At 42.6% G+C, this 13,247-nt stretch overlaps 1 protein-coding gene across 1 annotated transcript in view; it reads right to left on the bottom strand.

The window, feature by feature from the left end:
- Positions 1 to 13,247, bottom strand: part of RPL28 (ribosomal protein L28) — a 532,136-nt gene that overhangs the window by 367,873 nt on the left and 151,016 nt on the right. The gene's annotated exons all lie outside the window — the stretch shown is intronic.

Raw genomic sequence — 13,247 nt, 5'->3', positions numbered from 1 at the left:
TATATAAAATCCTGCCTCCCGGCTAATCATAGGCTTGGTTGTAAAATCAACAGCAAATGTCGATCTCCTGCAAGCATCGTCTTGACAAAATACATTTAGCACAGTTGCAACAATCTGTTCAAGTATTGTCTCTTCATACAACATTACCAGTGACCGAAAGTCCCTTTCTATTGTTGATTTTCACTTGCCACGTGAAGGTCTTTTTGGATACTGATTATCTGAATGCAGCCTGCCTCTGTGTCTCCAACTCAAGCAACCTGTAATTTTATGCCCATGTCAGGAAATTCAGAAAACAGCCAGCACTGCACAAAATTCAGAGACTGGTATATATATAAATGTTAAAGGCAGAATTATCAAAATTGTTTTTGGCTCAAGAGTTTCTCTCAGTGGAACAACCTACTCACCTTCAGATTATTTTGGACTATAAGCAACTGCAAGCTGAGCAAGTGGCTATGTAAATTGAGTATATTGCTAAGGTAAAGGTAAAGGTTCCCCCGCACATGCGTGCTAGTCATTTCTGACTCTAGGGGCCGGTGCTCATCTCCATTTCAAAGCCGAAGAGCCAGCGCTTGTCCAAGGACGTCTCCGTGGTCATGTGGCCGGCATGACTAGACGCCAAAGGCACACGGAACGCTGTTACCTTCCCACCATAGTGGTCCCTATCTTTCTACTTGCATTTTTTTATGTGCTTTCAAACTGCTAGGTTGGCAGAAGCTGGGACGAGTAACAGGCGCTCACTCTGTTATGCGGCACTCAGGATTCAACCTGCCAAACTGCCGACCATCTGATCGACAAGCTCAGCGTCCTAACCCACTGAGCCACCGTGTCCCTTAGTATATTGCTATAAATCCATTAATTAATAAATGGGCATGAATTAGTAGGAAGTATAACAATACAGCATAGGTATGGAGATAATAGCATCAGCTTTCAGACTGCCCCCACTGCTGGCATTGGAAAACGCAGCCAGGATAAGCTTGCCAACTACTTTTGCCATAGCATCCACAGGTGGTGTAAAAATTCAAGATGGTGGCTGCAACTGCCCAATTGGACTTCTCCCCATTTTATGTGTGTTGCAGATGCCCACATTTTGTAGTGCTGCAGGGCTCCAAAGAAATATGTTTACTATCTTGTGACCATCCATATTTTTTTAGGACGGATTTAGTAGCTCTGTTTCAGATTGCCTCTTGAGGATATTTTTGGTGAGCAAATGTTTTGTAGATGGGAACTATGGATGTGAGTAGGGCCAGGATTTTCTACAGGTAGTCTTCAAGCTATGACTGAAATTGGGTCCAGAATTTCCATTGCTAAAAAGGTGGTTGTTAAGTTGCCCCTAATTTTATGATCTTTTTCATCATTGCTGTTAAGCAAATCTCTGCAGTTAAGCGAAGCCAGCTTCCTCCATTGACTTTGCTTGTAAGAACCCAGCTGAGAAGGTTGCAAATGATGATCAGCTGCCCCTGGGACCCTGCAACCATGATAATAAATACATGCCAGTTATCAAGGATCAGAATTTTGTTCAAGTGACGGGGAGAATGCTGTAATGGTTGTAAGTGTGAGGACTGGTGATAAGTCATATTTTTCAGTGCTACTATAACTTTGACCTATCATTAAACTAGGCTTGGTGGAGCAGTGGGCTAATGCCTCCTTAAGTAACACCAGCTGCCTGCAATTAGTGCAGGTTCGCATCCCACCAGGCTCAAGGTTGACTCAGCCTTCCATCCTTCCGAGGTAGGTAAAATGAGGACCCAGATTGTTGGGGGCAATTAAGCTGACTTTGTAATAATGACGCTTGGGGTGTGTGTGAAAGCCCTAATAAGCAGGCATATACATAGAATGAAGGCTACTGCTAAGCTTGTAAGCCGCCCTGAGTCTTCGGAGAAGGGCGGGATATAAATGGAATTAAAATAAATATAAATAAATAAAAACAAATGGTTGTAAGTCAAGGGCTATCTGTATTGTATTATGGGCTTTCATAAAATCCACACCGAAAGGAATGTTAGAAAGCAGTTATGGAAAGAATGCTGTCTGTCAATTTATCAGTGCAAGACGATCAGAACAGAACAGGAGTAGATTTGGTGAAGCCAGCAAAAGAAAGACTGAGTTCTGAAAAGGATCAGATCTGGCTGGGGTGCAAAGGGGTTCCCCAATACTTTTCTGCACAAGAAGCAGAAAAAGGAAGAAAGATGGGGGGGGAGGCAGCCATTCTTGGCCAAAGGGACAAAACTAACTTCCTGCCGCTGCTTCTTCTCCAGTGGCCAGATGCTGTAATGATCTTCCTGGGATGCAGAGAGAGCAGCTTCTTGGTGATCCTTGCTCCCAGAATGTGCTGATGTATTGTTTTTGTGATGACAAATTTTATGTTCTAATTGGGCACGACTGTATCTTAGAAATGACCTCTGCTCCAAAGTTCTTGCTCTTCAAACAAGCTCTCTCCACTGATGCCAGCAAACACCCCAAGCAGGGCAGAGCAATAGACCACAGCCAGAATCAATGAGGTTTTTAGTAGCTCAGTTAATCTACACAAACTCAGAGCGGTACTAATTCTGCCACCTTTTCAAACTCAACTTCATTCCACTTCAATCTTCCTTAACCTATCAGCCTTCCAGATATGTTGGACTACAACTCTGATAATGTTTATCTTACACAGGAAGAAGTATATTGGCTTATTGCCCCACTTAGTGAAAGCTGGACCATAAGAAAGGCTGAGCGCCAAAGAATTGAAGCCTTTGAACTATGGTGCTGGAGAAGACTCCTGCGAGTCCCTTGGACTGCAAGGCGATCAAACCGGTCAGTCCTAGAAGAGATCAACCCTGACTGCTCTTTAGAAGGCCAGATCCCGAAGCTGAAACTCAAATACTTTGGCCACCTAATGAGAAGGAAGGACTCACTGGAGAAGAGCCTAATGCTGGGAAAGATCGAGGGCAATAGAAGAAGGGGACGACAGAGAATGAGGTGGCTGGATGGAGTCACTGAAGCAGTAGGCGTGAGGTTAAATGGACTCCAGAAGATGGTAGAGGACAGGAAGGCCTGGAGGAACGTTGTCCATAGGGTCGCGATGGGTCGGACACGACTTCGCAACTAACAACAACAACATCGGAGAGAACTGTGTAGAGAGAGTTTCCTCCTTTAAATTTCTGGGAGTCTACCTCTGTGAAGATCTGACCTGGAAAGTTAACACAACTCAGGTGGCTAGAAAGGCCCAACAGAGGCTTCACTTTCTTAGGGTCTTGCGGAAGAACAGGGTAGAACAGCAGCTAATGACCCTCTTTTACCGGTCTACTATAGAGAGCGTCCTCTCGTATGGTATTGTGGTTTGGTATGCTGGTCTGACAGCCGCGGACAGGAAAGTATTACAGAGGGTAGTGAGCACAGCACAAGACATTGTGGGCTGTTCCCTGACACCACTGAATGACATCGCCAGGGCTCGCAGCCTTGGAAGAGTGAGGAAAATTCTCAGGGATGACTCACACCCTGGCTGGTATCTCTTTACTCTCCTACCATCCAGTAGGAGATATAGGAATATAGCCAGCCGTACCAACAGGCTGAAAAATAGCTTTTATCCGTGGGCTGTTAGGCTTTTAAATGGGACATAATGTTATGCAGAATTGACTTGGGAGGCCGGTGTGTGGTGTAGTTGGTTCACATAGTGTGGTGGGATGGAGGGTTTGTTGTCACTGTGTGTTGGGGGAAGAGAGCACGGGGGGGGGGGAGGCTCAGCTAATCTCAATGTACACATGTTGTACTTTGACAATAAAGGTTTATTTATTTATTATTTATTATGAGCTTCAATACATCAGGATGGTGCCGAATTGGTTATCGTACAGATTGTCCTCGTTTAGCAACCACAATTGGGACCCACAACTCAATCATTAAGCAAACTGATCACTGAGTGAAAACTACACTGGGCTTATGATCTGACTTCAGCTTTCCTTTGCTTTACACAGCAGCAAAAAAAAAAGGTTACTTTTTCATCATGGTCATAACTGCAAACTGTTGCTAAATAAGGCAGTTGCTAAATGAAGACTACCTGCATTTTGAAGCTTCTCAAGAGGGAAGCCATTATTTTACTTCTCGCTAAATATTGACCTGGTCCATGTTAATTACTGCAACTGCTGCTTTAATAGTAAACAATATAATTTGCATTGATATGCAGTCAAATGTAGCAGAAGCATATGGTTTCATAAATCAAACTGTCAAGACCCGTAGTCAGAGGAAATCGACCCGTTTACAATGAAAAAGTTTACCAGTTGCAATAATTATCTGAAAATAATGAAAATAAAAATCCCAAGTAATTGACATTCTCAGCAAATATGCTTCAAGTCTATTGCCTACCATATCTCCTCCCTATAACAACCGTGGTATTCAAGCACATTTTTTCCCCTCAAATCTGTACGGTGTTAAGTTTCACCAGACTGACATCTTCAGCAATTTTGTTAAATTAATGCTAATATAAATTATTTTCCCCATAATCCCTCTCCCAAAGGTATATCCCTATGCTATCTGTTTTAGATGACAGACCAATATTGAGGTTAAAGGATTAAGCAAAATGCAATTTCCTTCCAATCTTTGGGAAGGGTCCCTTGGTGTTTCTTGCAACCTGAGACCAATGCATACTTCCAAGACAGTTCTTCCAAAATTACTTTTCCTGTGCGGTGAAATAACAGGATGTGACTCTGTGTGCTTCAAGAAGAATAATTTAAATCAGGGATGTCCAAACTTGGTGACTTTAAAAGCTGTGGACTTCAACTCCCAGAATTCCCCAGCCAGCAATGCTGGCTGGGGAATTCTGGAAATTGATGTCCATAAGTCTTAAAGTTGCCAGAGTTGGACACCTCTGTCTTAAATCAAGAGTTGAGGGGAAAAATGTTCTAGACAAGGTCCAAAAATACTGTGAGCTACAGTAAATGATGCGGATAACGGCATATAAACGTTGGTGAGGTCAGATCAAAAAGAGGAAGTGGACATTAAAAACAAAAGCAAAAATACCTTTTTTGAAACTGAAAGTTTAACTTCTCATTTTAAAAGCATTAATGAGGTTGAATAAAATACTTTGCTGCCTTTTGGCAGTGAACAGTACTGCTGCTGCTGCTGCTACTACTAGTAGTAGTAGTAGTAGCTGCTGCTACTACTACTACTAGTAGTAGTAGTAGTAGTACCAGGGCTTTTTTGTCATAGAACGCTCAGAACGGAGTTCCAGCACCTTTTTTGGATGGAACCTTGTAGGGTAGGCAAGGTGGGTTGTATGACATGTGTGAGTTCCGGCACCTTTTTCTTTTACAAAAAAAGCACTGACTACTACTACTACTACTACTGAATTTCCATGCTAACCTGGGTGTCTGGGAACCTATTCTGGAAGAGCTTCAATGGCTGACTTACTAACTTCTACTTTGGCTCCTATTATAACCCATCTCTCTCTCTTTCTCTTTTTTTCCTCTTTCTTTTGTCTCCACCAATCAAGTGCTTTAACATATATATATAGTTCAAATGGCTATTTTTATTTTTTATTTTTTGCAGCTGAAATACATAGCACATTCATCTAACTACTGAAGACCTCTTTTGCTGGTCAAATCTACTCACTTGAGGAATTCTATGGAATTACCATTAATACAGGGTAGTCGTCAGCTTACGACTGTTTACTTAGTGACCGTTCAAAGTTACAACACACCTACAAAAGGGGATGACGACCTGGAACTGACATTCCAGTGACTACCCCCCACCATCCTGACCAAATCATGTGACTGTACTTTGGGTGCTTTGCGACACAGCTACATTTACAGCCATTCGTAGCATCCTGCAGTCATGTGACTGCGTTTTATGATGGTTTTGCCAAAGCCAAGCACATACTTCTGGTTTTTGGCAAAAACATGCCATAGCGAACAATGAGTTTGCTTAATGACTGCCCCATTCAATTAATGACTATGGCATTCCCACTTACGACCACTGCATTCACTTAACAACTGCTGCAAAAAACATCATAAAATTGGGTTTGTCACATGCTTTTTTTTATAACTGTCACCACTTACAACTGCAATGGGCAGCCTCCATTATAGTCATAACTCTAGGACTACCTGTACAACTTTTGTGCTGGGGCTTATATGACCTTTGCTGCTTTGCTGAATGAACTGGATGTGCACATAACAGTCCTAGAGAAATTTCAGCTCTTGTTTTATTTTCCACATTGATGTTTCTGTTCTCACTATCTCATCTAAACATTGGGTCTGATGTTCAGAAACGTAGTGGCGGTAACAGTGCAAAATCTTAAAGCCTTGTTCCATACCTTCCTTTAAAAAAAAAAGATTTTTGTTCTGTTTGACAAATGATCTATTGAAATTCCAGATGGTTTTGAAACTCTTCTGCATTATGTCAAGATCACCTACTAGAAGGGGAAGGGGGGAAAAGTGTTTGTTTTGGCAGCTTAAAAAAGAAAATTGTTCTCTACACCCATACTACTTTTCTAAAGTGATGGGGTCAGTTTTCCAAAAGGAGCAATAGAAACGGATGCCAGATCTTCATCTTGGTTTATCCCTCTGTAGAGCAGGTGCTAAGACAGAAGGGCTGTCAAGGAGGATGTTAAGAATTGTATAAGATGGCATAAGATCAAACTTGGGATGTTTCCCATGTTATAGCAGAAAGGAGTAGAGTATTTCCTTGACAATTGGAAAAAAGTAACACCATTAAGATAGTCTAATTGGTTGACTCTACAGGGAATCTCCAGCAGTTATCTATACAGATAGTCTTAAACTCATGGCCATAATTGAACCTGGAATTATGGTCATCATAAGTCATGCTAATTGTTAAACAGATCATCATGAAGAGGAAAAGAGGGAAGGAGGGAGAGAGGGAAGGGAGGGAGGGAGGGAAGGAAGGAAGGAAAGAAGGAAGGAAGGAAGGAAGGAAGGAAGTGTTATGTATGCAGGCACCTGCATAGCAACAGCCACCAGGGGGCGTTGGCCTGAAAAGTTTCGGCGGGAAACCTAGGGCCAACCCGATTGGCTGTTAGCTTACCTGGCCAGGTATATAAGGAGGCCAGGTAGCCCTCATTCCCCAGTTCACTACCCCCTTCAATAAAGAGCTGAACTCACACACCAGCTGGCATCTCTTCCTTGCGTCGGACCCACTACACAATAGGAAGGAAGGAAGGAAGGAAGGAAGGAAGGAAGGAAGGAAGGAAGGAAGGAAGGAAGGAAGGAAGGAAGGAAGGAAGGAAGGAAAGGAGGGAGTGAGGTTTCTTTGTAAATACATCCTGGTTGCCAAGCACCCAAATTTTAATCTCTTGTCTGCAGGGACACTGAGAGTGCCATAAGTGTGAGGACCATTCATACGTTACAGTTTCATCACCATCATAACTTTGAACAATCATTAAACACATGGTTGTAAGTCGAGGATTACCTGTAAATCATTTTCCAAGCATTAAACAGAAGGTCGTAAGCATGTAAATCATGCTTCAAGTATAGGAAGGAAAGATCCATTGATAAACTGGGTGAAAAATTTCCATTCCAGTCTTGGAGTAAGATGAGTTGCTTGATTGTCAAGAGGGCACAAAAACCCATTTCTGTCATCCCTGCAAAAGATCTGAAACCGCTGAGACGTAATCCATCATCACCCAACTGTGCATCTGTAAAAGAGAAGGAAGTTTCTAGTATTAAATTGGCAGCCCCAGAAATTTTAGTACCCAAAGGGGATAACGATTGGCCAGTTCCAGAAAAGTAAAAGGACCCATAGGGACATATCTGCATCTCCAGCAGCTTGGAGAAGGGATCATACATATTTCATAAAGTCTTAGCAAGTGGTCTTAAGTTCTGAACATCTATTTTTCTGCCCTGCTTCCTAAGCATAAAGAAACTCATTGGTTGCACAGATTCCAGAGGAGACTTCAGTGGAGGTACTGGGAGGATCCTAATGAATCCAAACTCAAATTGATGGCTCAGGAAGTATTGCCAGCATGTCTTTGCCATACGGCATTCACATAGAGCAGACATGTCAAACACAAGGCCCGGGGGCCAGATCCGGCCCGCAAAGTGGTTTCATGTGGCCCGCGAAGCCATCCTGGAAACAGTGAGGGAACGGTCCCCACTGCCTTGGCCCTGGCCCAGAGACCCTTCTCCTGCCAGAGACCCTCAGATCTGTCCCACTCCTGCCCAGGCCCCCATAGGCACCCTTGATGCCCACCCAGTAGGCCATATGCACTCTAGCCACGCCCCCCCAGTAGGCCACGCCCACCCTGGCCATACCCACCCGGCCCCTTGAGGGCAACCGCAATGCTGATGCGGCCCTCAATGAAATTGAGTTTGACACCCCTGACATAGAGGGAAACAATAATTTAATTTCAGAAGCAGCGATTTATGGGGTCCAGCCCAACATTCCTCAGCCAGGTAATCTTCAAATGGAGCAGGACTTCCACACTTATAACTCCTAATCACCTTAGCCAAAGCTAATCAACACCTGGCCTTGAGCCATCTGTACGATGTTGTGAATTTTCCCCAAAACAATTTGAGAGGGTTCTTTTGCATTCATTGTTGAGAATAGGGGTGCTATAAACAAAAATTTGAACAAGAAACCCCCCAAATGGCTGCAGATCTTCCTGCTAAAAAACCTTGGATATGTGAGGGTTAGGGTTACCGTGTTTGGTGGACATGTGACAAAGTAAAGAATTACTGGAAAAAGATACATACCTGGCTAGAAAAGATGTTAGGAGAACGTGTAGATTTTAAACCTGAACTTTTAAAATTAGGTATAATGCCAGAAAAGACTAACAAACAAAGCTTACGGTATATTTGTTTTTGCATGTCACAACAGCAGCAAGAATTACATTTGCGCAATACTGGAAAAATGAAGGAATACCATCAGATGAAGAAATAATTTAAAAAATACTAGAATGTGCAGAGATGGATAGACTATGAGACTGAAAAAAAAGGAAGAAACGGAATATTATCAAACTTGGGACTTATTTTATCGATGGCTAGAGGACAGAATAAAGGGTTAGGAATTAAATTTGTATTAGCGAATGTAAACTCAGACAGCACGTTTGTTGAAAAATTATTACTGAATGTATCGGGGGGAAATCAATAAAAACTTTTACAAAAATAAAGCTTGGATATGTTAATCAGATCAGTCAAAAATCAGCTCTTTGTTGGAAGAAACTGCTTCACTGGTACAGATGGTCCTTGATTTACAGCTACATTTGGGACCAGAATTTCCATTACTAAGCAAGGTGGTCGTTAAGTGAGTCGCACCCAATGTTATGATCTTTCCTGCCATGGTTGTTAAGCAAATCACTGTAGCTGTTAAGAGAATCACAGGATCATGAAGCGAATCCAGCTTCTCCCACTGGCTTTCCTCTCGGATGTTAACTGGGAAGGTCACAAAGGGCGATCACATGACCCCAGGACACTGAAACTGTTGGACAGCCACACTGGTTGCCGAGCATCTTCGTTCTGATCACATACTGTAGGGATGTCGCAATGGTTTAAGTGTGAGGACAGTTGTAAGGCCGTCCATCCCAAAGGTGTTTTCTCAAAAGCAACTGGACTTCCTTGGGTTTTTTCTCTGAAAATGTTTTGAGAACTTCAGAACCACGATGTAAAAAAGATGTCGAGACTCTAGAAAGGGTACAGAGAAGAGCAACCAAGATGATTGGGGGACTGGAGGCTAAAACATATAGGGAATGGTTGCTGGAATTGGGTATGTGTAGTTTAATGAAGAGAAGAGTGAGGGGTGACATGATAGCAGTGTTCCAGTATCTCAGGGGCTGCCACAAAGAAGAGGGAGTCAAGCTATTCTCCAAAGCACCTGAAAGCAGGACAAGAAGCAACGGATGGAAACTAGTCAAGGAGAGAAGCAACCTAGAACTAAGGAGAAACTTCCTGACAGTTAGAACAATTAATCAGTAGAACAACCTGCCTCCAGAGGTGGTGAATGCTCCAACACTGGAGGCTTTTAAGAAGAGACTGGACAGCCATTTGCCTGAAATGGTATAGGGTTTCCTGCCTGAGCAGGGGGTTGGACTAGATGACCTCCAAGGTCCCTTCCAACTTTATATTATTATTATTATTATTATTATTATTATTATTATTATTATTATTATTATTATTATTATTATTATTATTATTATTATGAGGTTTCTTGAATGAGAAGCCAAACACTTTAAAAAAGAAAAAAGTTTTTTTTAAAAAAAACACACCTTTGGGACAACCACGATCTGGATGATTGGGAAGCTCCGTAGAGCAGCGGACTCCAACCTTGGTAACTTTAAGACTTATGGACTTCAACTCCCAGAATTCCTCAGCCAGCTTGGCTGGCTGAGGAATTCTGGGAGTTGAAGTCCACAAGACTTAAAATTTCCAAGGCTGGGGAGACCTCTGGCATAGAGGCTGTGAGGCCCTTTTCACTATCACTGGTGATAATTGATGCTTTTCTTTTATTCCCTGTCCAGTTCCATCTTGCTTCATGTGATTTTCATCTACCTCTCTCTGTTTTTCCCTTCCTAATGCAGCTATTCGTTCCTCATCTTTTCATTTGTTTCACTGCTGTTCTGTTTGGGTTATTTTTCCTGGAAGGAGAGAGAGGGGTGTTCTGTGTTGTGTGTTCTTCTGTGTTCCTCTGTGCAAAAGGAAAGAGAAGAGTTGGTAGTGTGTAGAATTCGGAATCAATTAATGTTATAATGTTAAGGGACGTGGTGGCTTAGTGGGTTAGGACGCTGAGCTTGTCGATCAGAAGGTCGGCAGTTTGGCGGGTCGAATCCCGAGTGCCGCGTAGCAGAGTGAGCGCCTGTTACTCGTCCCAGCTTCTGCCAACCTAGCAGTTCGAAAGCACGTAAAAATGCAAGTACAAAAATAGGGACCACTGCGGTGGGAAGGTAACAACGTTCCATGCACCTTTGGCGTCTAGTCGTGCCGGCCACATGACCACGGAGACGTCCTCGGACAAGCGCTGGCTCTTCGACTTTGAATACCGTATTTCACAGGTAAGTAATTCTAATCAGTAGCCATTAATACATTATTTATTTATTTATTTATTTTAATTCCATTTATATCCCGCCCTTCTCCGAAGACTCAGGGCGGCTTACACAAGCTTAGCAGTAGCCTTCATTCTATGTATATGCCTGCTTGTTAGGTCTTTCACACACACCCCCAAGCGGCATTATTACAAAGTCAGCTTAATTGCCCCCAACAATCTGGGTCCTCATTTTACCTACCTCGGAAGGATGGAAGGCTGAGTCAACCTTGAGCCTGGTGGGATGCGAACCTGCACTAATTGCAGGCAGCTGGTGTTACTTAAGGAGGCATTAGCCCACTGATCCTACCCTTTTCTGCAATGTGGCTTCTGGCAGATATAAATATATGTGCATACATTTGTTTTAGGGAGAAGGAAATTTTTTCAGATTGATTTGCCTTGCTATGTGCAGACATAGTCATGAATTCCCATGGGGAAAAAAGGAAGGATATGAAGGAAGTAAATAATAAAATGTTTGGTCAGAAGTAATTCCTTTTATCCTACACATTGTTGGGCCATTAAGTGCAATAAAATCACTCTTTAACGTCTACAAACAATGAAATAGTCTCAAATTAAATGGGCTTATATGACTTTTTATTGCTGTTAAGAAAACTGACGCATTCCATTTGCTGAACTCCTGCCTTTCTGCATGGATCTTATACACACATGGGCAGGATTGCATTTTAAGCCCCATACTATTTCCAGCTACAGGACAGTTCTGGAAGAAAGAATAATTATACACAGAGCTCTAGTTCCAATATGTCACAGGCAGACCACCAAGGAAGCCATGCCCAACTTGGAATTTGCAAAAGAGGTTAAAGATTGCAGGATGGAAAAAATTCCGGATTGCCTCCTGTAGCCAACATAGGGTTGCGTCATGCATGGAAATCAGAAGAAAGTTCAAGAAACCATACACTTTGCAAGAGAAACCCCACTCTGGTGACTGAGGATTATCCCACACGCAACCCCCCCCCCAAGGCAATTAGCAAGCAGAGGGGGAGAAGTGATGGGCACGCTGGAGACATCACATTCCTCTCTTGCAATGATGATCCCCTATTAAAGGGAAAGAAACCAATAATTAATAGCTTTGCTAAAGCCCAAGCTCTATTCGGAGCTATCTTTACAAGACAGATGCAGAGATTATGTGATTTGCGGGTATATGGCTGTTTCACACTGTATTTTTGGAAAATGACACTAAAATTGCCTTTGACTATCTCTCTGGGTTATGCATAAGATAAATGTTTAAGTAAAAACTGTCTAAAGGCATGAAAAGGCAGATTAGGTAGTCCTTGGCATATAACTATTGATTTAGTGACTGTTCAAAGTTACAATGGCACTGGAAATAGTGATTTTCAATCAGTCCTGGCACTTTCAATTGCCCCAGGCTCACAAGATCAAAATTTGGGTGCTTGGCAACCAGCATGTATTTCTTCTGACTGTTGCAGCAAATGGTTATGTGGTCACTATTTGTGACTTTCCCAGCTGGCTTCTGAAAAGCAAAGTCATTCTCTCAAGTTCTTAGTCCAGAATTGCAGAGGAGAAACCAATATGTTACTCAACCCTCCAGCATGCTGGAATGCAGACAAAATTAACAATTTCAATTTATCATAATCCACAAATGGTTATTCCTTAATCCAAAGTTCCTCTTCACCTTGTTATTTCTCCTAGAATGGTTAAAGCATCTTTTCCAACATATGCAGGAGCAAAAGCAACTTCTTTTTGTTTATCCCCTTCCGTGGTTTCTCCCGACTCCTCCACCCCACCCATCCACCAGGCCCTTGCGTTGGGCCAATTCCCAACCATGCCTCAACTGTGAAAAGAGAGTTGAAAGCTATTTACTCATGCTCATTAAAACCTCATCTGCTTGGCTCTTGGGTGTATGTTCTCAATTAGAGAAAGTTGTTTTGATCAGAGGCAAGAGGGTAGCGGGAGACGTCCATGTGTGTGAATTAGTATGGTACAAATGATCAGAGAGCCCAGAGCCGGTGCCTTAACAACTTTTGAAGTGAGAAAACCATGTGCATTGATCTCCATACTAGTGGTGACCACCCACAGAATGCTTGAAATGTCAGAGATAGGAGATGAAGGCCATGTTGGCTGGGAATTATGGCAGCTGAACTCCTCAACAGGGACAAATTTGTGGAGCTTTACTATCATCAAACATCTTCAGCATCATAGTTTCATATCTTTATCACATGAGCTTTAGTTTGCTTCTCTCTCCCTCCCTACCTCTATTGCAGACATGTCAAACACAA

Source organism: Vipera ursinii (assembly GCF_947247035.1).
Source record: "Vipera ursinii genome assembly, chromosome: Z".
NCBI lineage: Eukaryota > Metazoa > Chordata > Lepidosauria > Squamata > Viperidae > Vipera > Vipera ursinii.
Note: the sequence above shows the minus strand (reverse complement) of the source record. Positions and strands in the feature narration are given on the sequence as shown.